This window comes from Arachis hypogaea, chromosome 4 (assembly GCF_003086295.3).
Source record: "Arachis hypogaea cultivar Tifrunner chromosome 4, arahy.Tifrunner.gnm2.J5K5, whole genome shotgun sequence".
Taxonomy (NCBI): Eukaryota; Viridiplantae; Streptophyta; class Magnoliopsida; order Fabales; family Fabaceae; genus Arachis; species Arachis hypogaea.
In genome coordinates, this window is record NC_092039.1 from 103,515,039 (window position 1) to 103,529,667 (window position 14,629).

At 39.2% G+C, this 14,629-nt stretch overlaps 1 non-coding gene across 1 annotated transcript; it reads left to right on the forward strand.

Moving 5' to 3' along the window:
• Positions 1-12,096: 12,096 nt before the first annotated feature.
• On the forward strand, positions 12,097-12,204 carry LOC112798710 (small nucleolar RNA R71). The gene has a single exon (XR_003200309.1). It is a non-coding gene; the product is annotated as a small nucleolar RNA R71 (small nucleolar RNA).
• The last annotated feature ends 2,425 nt before the right edge of the window (positions 12,205-14,629 follow it).

Consider the following 14,629-nt stretch of genomic DNA (forward strand, 5'->3'; position numbering starts at 1 on the left):
GAATATAATGATGAAAGTGACGATCATTATCATTCTCACTTATGAACGCACGTGATTGACAACCACTTCCGTTCTACATGCAACAGAGCTTGAATGTGTATCTCTTAGATTCCCCAACAGAATCTTCGTGGTATAAGCTAGATAGATGGCGGCATTTATGAGGATCCAGAAAGTCTCACCTTGTCTGTGGTATTCCGAGTAGGATCCTGGGAATCCGGAAAGTCTCACCTTGTCTGTGGTATTCCGAGTAGGATTTCGGTAATGAATGACTGTGACGTACTTCAAACTTGCAAGTGCTGGGCGTTAGTGACAGACGCAAAAGAATCAAGGGATTCTATTCCAGTAGGCGCAGGAACCAACCAGTGATTAGCCGTGCTGTGACAGAGTGCGTGAGCGTAGTTTTCACTGCGAGGATGGGATGTAGCCATCAACCATGGGTGATGCCTCCAGACGATTAGCCATGCGAGTGACAGCCGCATAGGATCATTTTCCCGAGAGGATTGAAAGTAGCCACCGCTGATGGTGAACCCCTATACACAGCTTGCCATGGAAAGGAGTAAGAAAGATTGAGTTGAAGCAGTAGGAGAGCAGGCGTCCTTGAGCCATACAGTATCTCCATCCGCTTATCTGAAATTCCCACCAATGAATCTGCATAAGTATCCTATCCCTTTTTATTATTTATTTTCTTATTTCTATTTTCAAAAACCCATAAACCAATTTAATCTGCCTAACTGAGATTTACAAGGTGACCATAGCTTGCTTCATACCAACAATCTCTGTGGGATCGACCCTTACTCACGTAAGGTTTATTACTTGGACGACCCAGTACACTTGCTGGTTAGTTGAACGGAGTTGTGAGCTTCTCTAACAGTGCCTGAAATTTTTTTATCACAATTTCGTCCACCAAGTTTTTGGCGCCGTTGCCGGGGATTGTTCGAGTATGGACAACTGACGGTTCATCTTGTTGCTCAGATTAGGTAATTTTCTTTTCAAAAATCTTTTTCAAAAATTTTTCTTTTATTTTTCGTTTTTCCAAAAATGTTTTTCGAAAAAAATCAATAAAAATACAAAAAAAATTAGAAAATTATAAAAATCAAAAATATTTTGTGTTTCTTGTTTGAGTCTTGTGTTAATTTTTAAGTTTGGTGTCAATTGCATGCTTTAAAAATTTTTCTTGCATTTTTTCGAAAATCTCATGCATTCATAATGTTCTTCATGATCTTCAAGTTGTTCTTGACAAGTCTTCTTGTTTGATCTTGATGAATTCTTGTTTTGTGTTGTTTGTTGTTTTTCATGTGCATCTTTGCATTCATATTTTCCATGCATTAAGGAATTCTAAGTTTGGTGTCTTGCATGTTTTCTTTACATCAAAAATTTTTCAAAATTATGTTCTTGATGTTCATCATGATCTTCAAAAGTGTTCTTGGTGTTCATCTTGACATTCATAGCATTCTTGCATGCATCTTGTGTCTTGATCCAAAATTTTTATGTTTTGGGTCATTTTTGTGTTTTTCCTTAAAAAATTCAAAAATAAAAAAAAATATCTTTTCCTTATTTCCCTCCAAAATTTTGAAATTTTGGTTTGACTTGGTCAAAAAAAATTTTAAAATTAGTTGTTTCTTATAAGTCAAGTCAAAATTTCAATTTTAAAAATCTTATCTTTTCAAAATCTTTTTCAAAAATCATATCTTTTTTATTTTTTTCTATTTTTCGAAAATTTCAAAAATCTTTTTCAAAATATTTTCAAAATCTTTTTCTTATCTTTATATCATATTTTCGAAAATTAGCTAACAATTAATGTGATTGGTTCAAAAATTTGAAGTTTGTTACTTTCTTGTTAAGAAAGGTTCAATCTTTAAATTCTAGAATCTTATCTTGTAGTTTCTTGTTAGTTAAGTCTTTTTAAAAATTAAATCTTTTTCAAAATATCTTTTTCTTAAAACTTTTATTTTGTCTTTTATCTTATCTTTTTCAAAAATTTTATCTTTTTCAAAATTTGATTTCAAAATATCTTATCTAACTTCTTATCTTCTTATCTTTTTCAAAATTTGATTTCAAATCTTTTTCAATCAACTAACTAACTTTTTGTTTGTTTCTTATCTTTTTCAAAACCACTTAACTACTCTTCCCTCTCTAATTTTCGAAAATATCTCACCCCTTTTTCAAAATTTCTTTTTAATTAATTAATTGTTTTAAATTTTAATCTTATTTTATCTCTAAATTTCGAAAATTACTAACTTCTTTTTCAAAAATTATTATCGAAATTTCTCTTCTCTTCTCTTATTCTATTTAATTAATTAATTACTAACACTTCTCTTCACCTCTCTTCATCTAAAAATCCGAATTCTTCTTCATTCTTCTAACCCCTTTCTTCTTCTACTAACATAAGGGAATCTCTATACTGTGACATAGAGGATTCCTCTTTCTTTTCTTGTTTTCTTCTCTTTCATATGAGCAGGAACAGGGAAAAAGGCACTCTTGTTGAAGTTGATCCAGAACCTGAAAGGACTCTGAAGAGAAAATTAAGAGAAGCTAAATTACAACAATCCAGAAATAACCTTTCAGAAATTTTCGAACAGGAGAAGGAGATGGCAGCCGAAAATAATAATGATAATAATGCAAGGAGAATGCTTGGTGACTTCACAAGGCCAACGTCCAAGTTTGATGGAAGAAGCATCTCCATTCCTGCCATTGGAGCCAATAACTTTGAGCTTAAGCCTCAACTAGTTGCTTTAATGCAACAAAACTGCAAGTTTTATGGACTTCCCTCTGAAGATCCTTATCAGTTCTTAACTGAGTTCTTGCAGATCTGTGAGACTGTAAAGACAAATGGAGTTGATCCTGAAGTCTACAGACTCATGCTTTTCCCTTTTGCTGTAAAAGACAGAGCTAGAATATGGTTGGATTCACAACCTAAGGATAGCCTGGACTCCTGGGATAAGCTGGTCACTGCCTTCTTAGATAAATTCTTTCCTCCTCAAAAGCTGAGCAAGCTGAGAGTGGATGTTCAAACCTTCAAACAAAAAGATGGTGAATCCCTCTATGAAGCTTGGGAAAGATACAAGCAGCTGACCAAAAGATGTCCATCTGACATGTTTTCAGAATGGACCTTATTAGATATATTCTATTATGGTCTCTCTGAATTTTCGAAAATGTCATTGGACCATTCTGCAGGTGGATCTATTCACCTGAAGAAAACGCCTGAAGAGGCTCAAGAACTCATTGACATGGTTGCAAACAACCAATTCATGTATACCTCTGAGAGGAATTCCGTGAATAATGGGATACCTCAGAAGAAAGGAGTTCTTGAAATTGATGCTCTGAATGCTATATTGGCTCAGAACAAAATGTTGACTCAACAGGTCAACATAATCTCTCAAAATCTGAATGGATTGCAACATGCATCCAACAGTACTAGAGAGGTAGCTTCTGAAGAAGCTTATGATCCTGAGAACCCTGCCATGGCAGAGGTTAATTACATGGGTGAACCTTATGGAAACACCTATAATCCATCATGGAGAAATCATCCAAATTTCTCCTGGAAGGATCAATAAAAGCCTCAACAAGGCTTTAGCAATGGTGGACGCAATAGGCTGGGCAATAGCAAGCCATATCCATCATCTTCTCAGCAACAGACAGAAAATTCTGAACAAAACACTTCTAATTTAGCCAATATAGTCTCTGATCTGTCAAAGGCCACTTTCAGTTTCATGAATGAAACAAGATCCTCCATTAGAAATTTGGAGGCACAAGTGGGCCAGCTGAGTAAGAAAGTCATTGAAACTCCTCCCAGTATTCTCCCAAGCAATACAGAAGAGAATCCAAAAGGAGAGTGCAAGGCCATTGATTTAATCAAAGTGGCCGAATGCACTAGGGAGGAGGAGGACGAAAATCCTAGTGAGGAAGACCTCCTGGGACGTCCTTCAAACAAGAAAGAGTTTCCTATTAAGGATCCAGAGGAATCTGAAGCTCATCTAGAGACCATAGAGATTCCATTAAATCTCCTTCTGCCATTCATGAGCTCTGAAGACTATTCTTCCTCTGAGGAGGATGAAGCTGTGACTGGAGAGCAAGTTGCTCAATACTTAGGAGCTATCATGAAGCTGAATGCCAAGCTGTTTGGTAATGAGACTTGGGAAAGTGAACCTCCCTTGCTCATTAGTGAACTAGATACTTGGATTCAGAAAACTCTACCTCAAAAGAAACAAGATCCTGACAAGTTCTTAATACCTTGTACCATTGGCACCATGAGCTTTGAAAAAGCTCTATGTGATCTGGGGTCAGGGATAAATCTTATGCCACTCTCTGTAATGGAGAAGCTGGGGATCATTGAGGTACAACCTGCCTTGTTCTCATTACAATTGGCAGATAAGTCATTGAGACAAGCTTATGGGACAGTAGAGGACGTTTTAGTAAAGGTTGAAGGCCTTTACATCCCTGCTGATTTCATAATCCTAGACACTAGGAAGGAAGATGATGAATGCATCATCCTAGGAAGACCTTTCCTAGCCACAGCAGGAGCTGTGATAGATGTCAACAGAGGTGAGTTAGTCCTTCAATTGAATGGGGACTACCTTGTGTTTAAGGCACATGGCCATCCCTCTGTGACAAAAGAGAGTAAGCATGAAGAGCTTCTCTCAGTTCAGAGTCAAGAAAAGCCCACACAGTCAAACTCTAAGTTTGGTGTTGTGAGGCCACAACCAAACTCTAAGTTTGGTGTTCAAACCCCATATCCAAACTCTAAGTTTGGTGTTGGGACTACACACTAACATTGACCTGATCACCTTGAGGCTCCATGAGAGCCACTGTCAAGCTATTGACATTAAAGAAGCGCCTGTTGGGAGGCAACCCAATTTTATTTATCTAACTTTTATTTTATTTTATTTTATTGTTATTTTGTGTTTTATTAGGTACATGATCATGAGGAGTCACGAAAAAATCAAAGAAAAATTAAAAACAGAGTCAAAAACAGAAGAAAAAAAATTTTCACCCTGGAGGTAGCGCAGACTGGCGTTCAACGCCAGTAAGATGCATCTGGCTGGCGTTCAACGCCAGAACAGAGCACCATTCTGGCGCTGAACGCCAGAAACAAGCAACATCCTGGCGCTGAACGCCAGGAATGTGCCTGGAGGAGACAAGCTGGCGTTAAACGCCAGCAATAAGCATGAAACTGGCGTTCAACGCCAGAAACATGCATTACATGGGCGTTGAACGCCCAGAACGTGCACCAATGGGCGTTTGAACGCCAGAATGATGCACGAAGGCATTTTACATGCCTATATGGTGAAGGAATGGTATTTCTTTTTCACCTCAGGATCTGTGGACCCCACAGGATCACCTCAGGATCTGTGGACCCCACAGGATCCCCACCTACCATATTCCCATCTTTTAATCCTAATCACACTCTCCTAATCCAAATCTCATTTCACTCTTTCCCACATCACACTTCCCAAAAACCTTCACCAATCACCTCAATTCCTCTTCCCAATTACCCCATTCACCATTCACATCAACCCACTCTTCCCCATAAACCCCACCTACCTTCATAAAATTCAAATTCACTTTCCCACCCATTCCCACCCAAAATGGCCGAATACCCACCCTCCCTCTCCCTATAAATACCCTTCCCTTCTACTTCATTTTTCACACAACACAACCCCTTCTTCTCCCACATAGCCGAACCTACTTCTCCCCCTTTCTCCCATATTCTCTTCTTCTTCTTCTACTCTTCTTTTCTTTCTTGCTCGAGGGCGAGCAAAATTTTAAGTTTGGTGTGGTAAAAGCATAAGCTTTTTGTTTTTCCATTACCATCAATGGCACCTAAGGCCGGAGTATCCTCTAGAAAAGGGAAAGGGAAGACAAAAGCTTCCACCTCCGAGTCATGGGAGAAGGAGAGATTCATCTCCAAGAGCCATCAAGACCACTTCTATGATGTTGTGGCAAAGAAGAAGGTGATCCCCGAGGTCCCTTTCAAGCTCAAAAAGAATGAGTATCCGGAAATCCGACATGAAATCCAAAGAAGAGGTTGGGAAGTCCTAGCCAACCCCATGCAACAAGTCGGAATATTGATGGTTCAAGAGTTCTATGCCAATGCATGGATCACTAGGAACCATGATCAAAGTATGAACCCGAATCCAAAGAACTATCTCACAATGGTTCGGGGGAAATACTTAGATTTTAGTCCAGAAAATGTGAGGTTGGCGTTTCACTTGCCCATGATGCAAGAAGATGAACGCCCCTACACTAGAAGGGTCAACTTTAACCAAAGGTTGGACCAAGTCCTAATGGACATATGTGTGGAAGGAGCTCAATGGAGAATAGACTCCAAAGGCAAGCCAGTTCAACTAAGAAGACTGGATCTCAAGCCTGTGGCTAGAGGATGGTTGGAATTCATCCAAAGATCCATCATTCCTACTAGCAACCGATCTGAAGTTACTGTGGATCGGGCCATCATGATCCATAGCATCATGATTGGAGAGGAAGTGGAAGTTCATGAGGTCATCTCCAATGAACTCTACAAAATAGCCGACAAGTCCTCACCCATGGCACGGCTAGCCTTCCCTCACCTTATTTGCCATCTATGTTACTCAGCTGGAGTTATCATAGATGGAGATGTCTCCATTGAAGAAGACAAGCCCATCACCAAGAAAAGGATGGAGCAAGCAAGAGAAGCTCCTCACGGCCCTCAAGAAGTGCATGAGGAAGCTCATCATCAACAAATTCCTGAGATGCCTCAAGGAATGCACCTTCCTCCCAACAACTATTGGGAGCAACTCAATACCTCCTTAGAAGATTTGAGCCATAATGTGGAACAATTAAGGGTGGAACATCATGAGCACTCCATCATTCTCCAAGAAATAAGAGAAGATCAAAGAGCAATGAGGGAGGAGCAACAAAGGCAAGGAAGGGACATAGAAGAGCTTAAGGACATTGTTAGACCTTCAAGAAGAAGACGCCACTAAAGGTGGATTCATTCCTTGTTCTTTATTTCTTTCTGTTTTCGGTTTTTAGTATTGTGTTTATCTATGTTTTGTGTCTCTACTTCATGATCATTAGTATGTAACCATGCCTTAAAGCTATGAATAAAATCCATTAATCCTTCACCTCTCTTAAATGAAAAATGTTTTTAATTCAAAAGAACAAGAAGTACATGAATTTCGAAATTATCCTTGAATTTAATTTAATTATATTGATGTGGTGGCAATACTTTTTGTTTTCTGAATGAATGCTTGAACAGTGCATATTTTTGATCTTGTTGTTTATGAGTGTTAAAATTGTTGGCTCTTGAAAGAATGATGAACAAAAAGAAATGTTATTGATGATCTGAAAAATCATGAAATTGATTCTTGAAGCAAGAAAAAGCAGTGAAAAAGGAAGCTTGCGAAAAAAAAAAGTGGCGAAAAAAAAATAGAAAGAAAAAGAAGGAGCAGTAGAAAAAGCCAATAGCCCTTAAAACCAAAAGGCAAGGGTAAAAAGGATCCAAGGCTTTGAGCATCAATGGATAGGAGGGCCCAAGGAAATAAAATCCAGGCCTAAGCGGCTAAATCAAGCTGTCCCTAACCATGTGCTTGTGTCATGAAGGTCCAAGTGAAAAGCTTGAGACTGAGTGGTTAAAGTCGTGATCCAAAGCAAAAGAGTGTGCTTAAGAGCTCTGGACACCACTAACTGGGGACTCTAGCAAAGCTGAGTCACAATCTGAAAAGGTTCACCCAGTTATGTGTCTGTGGCATTTGTGTATCCGGTGGTAATACTGGAAAACAAAGTGCTGAGGGCCACGGCCAAGACTCATAAGTAGCTGTGTTCAAGAATCAACATGCTTAACTAGGAAAGTCAATAACACTATCCCAAATTCTAAGTTCCTAAGAGACGCCAATCACTCTGAACTACAAAGGAAAAAGTGAGATGCCAAAACTGTTCAGAAGCAAAAAGCTACAAGTCCCGCTCATCTAATTAAATTAATATTCATTGATATTCTGAGATTTATAGTATATTCTCTTCTTTTATCCTATTTGATTCTCAGTTGCTTGGGGACAAGCAACAATTTAAGTTTGGTGTTGTGATGAGCGGATAATTTATACGCTTTTTGGCATTGTTTTTAGATAGTTTTTAGTGAGTTTGAACTACTTTTAGGGATGTTTTCATTAGTTTTTATGTTAAATTCACATTTCTGGACTTTACTATGAGTTTGTGTGTTTTTCTGTGATTTCAGGTAAATTCTGGCTGAAATTGAGGGATTTGAGCAAAACTCTGAAGAAGGCTGACAAAAGGACTGCTGATGCTGTTGGAATCTGACCTCCCTGCACTCGAAATGGATTTTCTGGAGCTGCAGAACTCCAATTGGCGCGTTCTCAACGGCGTTGGAAAGTAGACATCCAGGGCTTTCCAGCAATATATAATAGTCCATACTTTATTCGAAGATTGACGACGTAACTTGGCGTTGAACGCCAAGTTCATGCTGCTGTCTGGAGTTAAACGCCAGAAAAACGTCATGATCCGGAGTTGAACGCCCAAAACACGTCATAACTCGGAGTTCAACTCCAAGAGAAGCCTCAGCTCGTGGATTGATCAAGCTCAGCCCAACCATACACCAAGTGGGCCCCGGAAGTGGATTTATGCATCAATTACTTACTCATGTAAACCCTAGAAGCTAGTCTAGTATATATAGGACATTTATCTATTGTATTAGACATCTTTTGACCACTTTAAGTCTTTTGATCATTCGGTCACTTGATCATGGAGAGGGCTGGCCATTCGGCCATGCCTGAACCTTTTACTTATGTATTTTCAACGGTGGAGTTTCTGCACACCATAGATTAAGGGTGTGGAGCTCTGCTGTACCTCAAGTATTAATGCAATTCTATTTTCTTTTATTCAAATCTCTCTTATTCTTATTTCAAGATATTCATTCGTACCCAAGAACATGATGAATATAATGATGAAAGTGACGATCATTATCATTCTCACTTATGAACGCACGTGATTGACAACCACTTCCGTTCTACATGCAACAGAGCTTGAATGTGTATCTCTTAGATTCCCCAACAGAATCTTCGTGGTATAAGCTAGATAGATGGCGGCATTTATGAGGATCCGGAAAGTCTCACCTTGTCTGTGGTATTCCGAGTAGGATCCTGGGAATCCGGAAAGTCTCACCTTGTCTGTGGTATTCCGAGTAGGATTTCGGTAATGAATGACTGTGACGTACTTCAAACTTGCAAGTGCTGGGCGTTAGTGACAGACGCAAAAGAATCAAGGGATTCTATTCCAGTAGGCGCAGGAACCAACCAGTGATTAGCCGTGCTGTGACAGAGTGCGTGAGCGTAGTTTTCACTGCGAGGATGGGATGTAGCCATCAACCATGGGTGATGCCTCCAGACGATTAGCCATGCGAGTGACAGCCGCATAGGATCATTTTCCCGAGAGGATTGAAAGTAGCCACCGCTGATGGTGAACCCCTATACACAGCTTGCCATGGAAAGGAGTAAGAAAGATTGAGTTGAAGCAGTAGGAGAGCAGGCGTCCTTGAGCCATACAGTATCTCCATCCGCTTATCTGAAATTCCCACCAATGAATCTGCATAAGTATCCTATCCCTTTTTATTATTTATTTTCTTATTTCTATTTTCAAAAACCCATAAACCAATTTAATCTGCCTAACTGAGATTTACAAGGTGACCATAGCTTGCTTCATACCAACAATCTCTGTGGGATCGACCCTTACTCACGTAAGGTTTATTACTTGGACGACCCAGTACACTTGCTGGTTAGTTGAACGGAGTTGTGAGCTTCTCTAACAGTGCCTGAAATTCTTTTATCACAATTTCGTCCACCAAGGTGTTGAGGTGATTGGTGAATGGGTGAAGAAGAGAGAGAGTGGTGGGGTAGGTGGGGATCCTGTGGGGTCCATAGATCCTGAGGTGTCAAGGAAAAGTCATCCCTGCACCAAGTGGCGAGCAAAATTGCTCTTCATGCCAATTCTAGCGTTAAACGCCGGGCTGGTGCCCATTTCTGGCGTTTAACGCCGAGTTCTTGCCCTTTTCTGGCGTTTAACGCCAGTCTGGTGCCCCTTTCTGGCGTTAAACGCCCAGAATGGTGCCAGACTGGGCGTTAAACGCCCATCTGCTAGCCTTACTGGCGTTTAAACGCCAGCAAATTCTCCTCCAGGGTGTGCTATTTTTCTTTCTATTTTTACTTTTTCAATTGATTTTGTGACTTCTCATGATCATCAACCTACAAAAAACATAAAATAACAAAAGAGAATAGATAAATATAATAAGATTGGGTTGCCTCCCAACAAGCGCTTCTTTAATATCATTAGCTTGACAGTGGGCTCTCATGGAGCCTCACAGATACTCAGAGCAATGTTGGAACCTCCCAACACCAAACTTAGAGCTTGAATGTGGGGGTTCAACACCAAACTTAGAAGTTGGTTGTGGCCTCCCAACACCAAACTTAGAGTTTGACTGTGGGGGTTCAACACCAAACTTAGAAGTTGGTTGTGGCCTCCCAACACCAAACTTAGAGTTTGACTGTGGGGGCTCTGTTTGACTCTGTTTTGAGAGAAGCTCTTCATGCTTCTACTCCATGGTTACAGAGGGATATCCTAGAGCCTTAAACACAAGGGATTCTTTATTCACTTGAATGATCAATTCTCCTCTGTCCACATCAATCACAGCCTTTGCTGTGGCTAGGAAGGGTCTGCCAAGGATGATGGATTCATCCATGCACTTCCCAGTCTCTAGGACTATAAAATCAGCAGGGATGTAATGGTCTTCAACTTTTACCAGAACATCCTATACAAGTCCATAAGCTTGTTTCCTTGAATTGTCTGCCATCTCTAGTGAGATTTGTGCAGTTTGCACCTCAAAGATCCCTAGCTTCTCCATTACAGAGAGAGACATGAGGTTGATACTTGACCCTAGGTCACACAGAGCCTTCTTAAAGGTCATGGTGCCTATGGTACAAGGTACTGAGAACTTCCCAGGATCTTGTCTCTTTTGAGGTAATCTCTGCCTAGACAAGTCATCCAGTTCCTTGGTGAGCAAAGGGGGTTCATCCTCCCAAGTCTCATTACCAAATAACTTGTCATTTAGCTTCATGATTGCTCCAAGGTATTTAGCAACTTGCTCTTCAGTGACATATTCATCCTCTTCAGAGGAAGAATACTCATCAGAGCTCATGAATGGCAGAAGTAAATTTAATGGAATCTCTATGGTCTCAGTGGGAGCCTCAGATTCCCATGGTTCCTCATTAGGGAACTCATTGGAGGCCAGTGGACGTCCATTGAGGTCTTCCTCAGTGGCGTTCACTGCCTCTTCCTCCTCTCCAAATTCGGCCTTGTTGATGGCCTTGCACTCTCCTTTAGGATTTTCTTCTGTATTGCTTGGAAGAACACTAGGAGGGAGTTCAGTAATTTTCTTGCTCAGCTGACCCACTTGTGCCTCCAAATTTCTAATGGAGGACCTTGTTTCAGTCATGAAACTTTGAGTGGTTTTGATTAGATCAGAGACCATGGTTGCTCAGTTAGAGTGGTTCTGCTTAGAATTATCTGTCTGTTGCTGAGAAGATGATGGAAAAGGCTTGCCATTACTAAACCTGTTTCTTCCACCATTATTATTGTTGAAACCTTGTTGAGGTCTCTGTTGATCCTTCCATGAAAGATTTGGATGATTTCTCCATGAAGGATTATAGGTGTTTCCATAGGGTTCTTCCATGTAATTCACCTCTTCCATTGAAGGGTTCTCAGGATCATAAGCTTCTTCTTCAGATGAAGCATCCTTAGTACTGCCTGGTGCATTTTGCATTCCAGACAGACTTTGAAAAACATATTGACTTGCTGGGTCAATATTTTGTTCTGAGCCAATATGGCATTCAGAGTATCAATCTCAAGAACTCATTTCTTCTGATTAGTCCCATTGTTCACAGGATTCCTTTCAGAAGTGTACATGAATTGGTTATTTGCAACCATTTCAATTAGTTCTTGAGCTTCTGTAGGCGTCTTCTTCAGATGAAGAGATCCTCCAGCAGAGCTATCCAAAGACATCTTGGACAGTTCAGACAGACCATCATAGAAAATACCTATGATGCTCCATTCAGAAAGCATATCAGAGGGACACTTTCTGATCAATTGTTTGTATCTTTCCCAAGCTTCATAGAGGGATTCTCCTTCCTTCTGTCTGAAGGTTTGGACTTCCACTCTAAGCTTACTCAATTTTTGAGGTGGAAAGAACTTTGCCAAGAAGGCATTGACTAGCTTTTCCCAAGAGTTCAGGCTTTCTTTAGGTTGTGAGTCCAACCATATTCTAGCTCTGTCTCTTACAGCAAAAGGGAATAGCATAAGTCTGTAGACCTCAGGGTCAACCCCATTAGTCTTGACAGTGTCACAGATTTGCAAGAATTCAGCTAAAAACTGATGAGGATCTTCCAATGGAAGTCCATGGAACTTGCAATTCTGTTGCATTAGAGAAACTAATTGAGGCTTAAGCTCAAAGTTGTTTGCTCCAATGGCAGGGATAGAGATGTTTCTCCCATAGAAGTCGGGAGTAGGTGCAGTAAAGTCACCCAGCACCTTCCTTGCATTGTTGGCATTGTTGTTGTTTTCGGCTGCCATGGTTTCTTCTTCTTTGAAGATTTCTGTTAGGTCTTCTACAGAGAATTGTGCCTTAGCTTCTCTTAGCTTTCGCTTCAAGGTCCTTTCAGGTTCAGGGTCAGCCTCAACAAGAATGCTTTTGTCTTTGCTCCTACTCATATGAAAGAGAAGAGAACAAGAAAATATGGAATCCTCTATGTCACAGTATAGAGATTCCTTGAGATGTCAGAGGAAAAGAAAAATAGAAGGGAGAGGTAGAAAATTCGAACTTTTCAATGAAAGATGGAGTTTGAATTGTGCATTGAGGAGTAGTGTTAGTCCATAAATAGAAGGATGTGAGAAGAAGGGAAGAAATTTTCGAAAATTAAATAAAATATTTTAAAAACATTTTGAAAAACAATAAGTGATTTTCGAAAACCAAGAGTGGAAAAGAAATCAAGTGATTTTTGAAAAAGATTTTGAAATCAGAAATCAAAAAGATATGATTGAAAACTATTTTGAAAAAGATATGAGAGAAAAATATGATTGAAAGATATAGTTTTAAAAAGATATGATTGAGAAGATATGATTTGAAAAACAATTTAAAAAGATTTGATTTTAAAAATTAATGACTTGGCTAACAAGAAAAGACATGATTCAAACATTAAACCTTTCTCAACAGAAAAGGCAACATACTTGAAATGTTGAATCAAATCATTAATTGATAGCAAGTATTTTTGAAAAAGGAAAGAAATTGATTTTGAAAAAGGTTTGATTGAAAAGATTTGATTTGAAAAAGATTTGATTTTGAAAAGATTTTGGAAACCTGAAAAAATTTTGAATTAAAAACAGAATCTTCCCTCTTGTGCCATCCTGGCGTTAAACGCCCAGAATGGTGCACATTCTGGCGTTTAACGCCCAAACTACTACCCTTTTGGGCGTTAAACGCCCAGCCAGGCTCGCTGGCTGGCGTTTAAACGCCAGTTTTCCCTTCTTCACTGGGCGTTTTGAACGCCCAGCTTTTTCTGTATAATTCCTCTGCTGTATGTTCTGAATCTTCAATTCTCTATATTATTGACTTGAAAAGACACAGATTAAAAATATTTTTGGATTTCTTATAATGAGGAATAATCAAAATGCAACTAAAATCAAATAAACAATGCATGCAAGACACCAAACTTAGCAGTTTGTATACTACTGACACTAACAAAATGAAAATGCACATGAGAAACACAAAACACTCAAGTCAAGAGAATTTAAATATCAGAGCAATGAAATCATCAAGAACAACTTGAAGATTAATGAAGACACATGCATGAATTCGAAAAATGCAAGGAGAACAGAAACATGCAATTGACACCAAACTTAAAATGAGACACTAAACTCAACATAAAAAACATAAAATATTTTTGGTTTTTATGATTTTGTAATTTTTTTGGATTTTTCGAAAACTAAGTGAAGAGGAAAAATAAAAATATCAAAATTCTTAATGAGAATTCCAGGAATCATGCAATGTTAGTCTAAAGCTTCAGTCTAAAGAAATTAGACATGGCTAAACAAGCTTCAGCAGGACATTGCATTCAAGAGCTAAATTGATGAAAATCAATCAGCTTTGGTGATGATAAGAACATCACCTTGAAACACTAGAATTCAATCTTAAGAACTCTGAAGATAAATACCTAATCTAAGCAACAAGATGAACCGTCAGTTGTCCAAACTCAACAATCCCCGGCAACGGCGCCAAAAACTTGGTGCACGAAATTGTGATCATCAATGGCACCATCAACATGGTACGCTCAATTGCAATCTCAACTCTTTATCACAACTTCGCACAACTAACCAGCAAGTGTACTGGGTCGTCCAAGTAATAGACCTTACGCGAGTAAGGGTCGATCCCACAGAGATTGTTGGTATGAAGCAAGCTATGGTCACCTTGTAAATCTTAGTCAGGCAAACTCAAATGGTTATGAATGATGAATAAAACATAAAGATAAAGATAGAGATACTTATGTAATTCATTGGTAGGAATTTCAGATAAGCGTATAAAGATGCTTTGTCCCTT